The following is a 2364-nucleotide window of genomic DNA, read 5'->3' on the forward strand; positions in this document are numbered from 1 at the left end:
CCCCTTACCTGGGGCTTCTCTCTCACACACATGCACACACACACACCCCCCTTACCTGGGGCTTCTCTCACACACACACGCACACACACACACACCCCTTACCTGGGGCTTCTCTCTCACACACACGTGCACACACACACACCCCTTACCTGGGGCTTCTCTCTCTCACACACACACGCATTTACACACACCCCCACACACCTCAGGCCTCTCCCTGTCCCTCACCCGCAGCCTATGGTGCTTCTCTCCCGGGGAAGGAACCGCTGCAGAGAATGAAGACCGTCAGCAATTTCCCTCCTGCTTGGGCATCTGGAGATCAGCGAAGCCCCGCGCTCCAGGGCTTGCCTGGGGGTGCCTCGGCGCTGAGACCCCCTAACTTGATCGGAGCTTGTGAGAAAGGAAAGCACACCTCTCTGCTTAGGGGAGCCCTGCTGACTCCATGCTGGGCTGCCCAGCCTCGGGGGGCCCAGGGCCAGGGCTGGGTCTGCTGGGGGCTCTGCCCTCTCTTCTGAGGGAGGAGACAGGCCGAGAGCAAGGAGGGAAATGCCAAGACAGTCTTCTTTCCCGGTGAAGGCCAGGTTGCGGCAGCACCGAATAGAGACCAGGGAGCCTGGATTCGGATCCTGGCCAGACCACTCACTCGCTGCATCGGGATGCCGGGCAGATCACCAACCCTCTGTGGGTTTCCGATTCTCCCCCGGGGAATTGGATTATATTAGTTTTTTATCTTAGGGGCAGTTTTTTCAAACAAAATCAGAGAAGCCCCATCTATAAAAACACACGCCAGCAGAGGCAGCGGGGCTCAGCGCCCTCCTCTCGGCCACAACCCTGGCCAGATTTGTTCCTTTCATCAACCTTCCAGAGGGCAGACTGTGGGCCTTCCCCGGCGTCAGGGTGTGGGAGTGTCCACCGTGGGTTCCCTGTCCGCGGGGAGCTTACAGTCCAGATGGGAGAGGGATGTGCAGACAGACCATGGCAGCCCTCCTTAACAGTTGGCATAATTCTCAGGGGCCACGGAGAAACAACTTTGTTCAACGCAAGCAAAAGTGATCTACAGTTGTTGATCCACTGCTGAGTATCCACCCAAGAGAACTGAAAGCCGGGACTCAAAGAGATATTTGCCCACCCGTGTTCAAGGCAGCATTATTCACAATAGCCAAGAGGTAGAAGCAGCCCAGGGACCTTTGACAGATAAAGTGATAAGCAAAATGTGGTCTATATGTGCAATGGCATATTATTCAGCCTCAAAAAGGAAGGAAATATCTGGACACATGCTGCAACACGAATGAACCTTGAGAACATTACACTAAGTGAAACATGGCTCAAAAAGAGAAATACCGTATGACTCCACTTATATGAGGTCCCTGGAATAGTCAAAGTCCTAGAGACAGAGAGTGGAATGCTGGTTGCCAGGGGCTGGGAGACAGGGAATGGGGAGCTGTCAGTTCATGGATAGAGAGCGCCAGTTCTTCGAGGAGACAGTCCTGGGGATGGATGCTGGTGATGGTGGCGCAATAACCCGAATGTATTTAAGGCCACTGAACTGTACACTTAAAAATGGCTAAGATGGGAAATTTCATGTTATGTGTATTTTACCACAATGAAAAATAATTTTAAAAAAATATTGAATCTTTGTGTCCAAGAGTGGCCAAGGTTTGGCACGGGCTGGGGAGGCGAAGGGCCCAGAAGGCTGCTCAATAGCACCAGGCCGTAGCCCTGCCTCTCCCCCGGGGCATAAGGAGCCTTCTTCAGGGTCTCAAGGTCTTTGTGTGTGCTCTTCCTCTCACCAGATGCTTTTCCCCTGGGTGTCTCCTTGGCTCACACCCACTGGGCTCTCTCCTCAGAGGTCACCTCCTCGAAGAGCCCTCCGTAACATCACTAACTAAAATAACGTTCCCACGAGCACACACACTCACACGCTGCCTCGCACCCACCTTAGCGGGAGGTACTTCCTTCACAGGACTTACCACCATCTCCTACGTTGGTATTAAGATACTCATTTATTTGTTTCTTTTCTGATCCCACTGTCAGAACATAAGCTTCACCAGGACAGGGACTCCGGGTTTTGCTCACTGCTCTCTCCCTCCCCGTGCCCGGCACATTGTAGGCGCCGACAGGAATTTTTTGAGGGAATGACGACGAGTAAGCCAGTGAATGACAGCTCGTCTGTATGGCTCAGCAAGCCTCTGCTTTGGAGCGTCTGGTCACGTGCCCGCCTGTCTGGAATTGTCTTTTTTGTATTTCTCTCTCTCAAGAACCTGGCAGGGAGGTGATATCTGGTTGAGGACAGGGGTTGAGGATTTGATTCCGAATCATAGCTCAAGAATATCTATTACCATCTTCTACTCTTCTAACTTGGCTTTA

This window comes from Neomonachus schauinslandi, chromosome 3, assembly GCF_002201575.2.
Source record: "Neomonachus schauinslandi chromosome 3, ASM220157v2, whole genome shotgun sequence".
NCBI classification, from domain to species: Eukaryota; Metazoa; Chordata; class Mammalia; order Carnivora; family Phocidae; genus Neomonachus; species Neomonachus schauinslandi.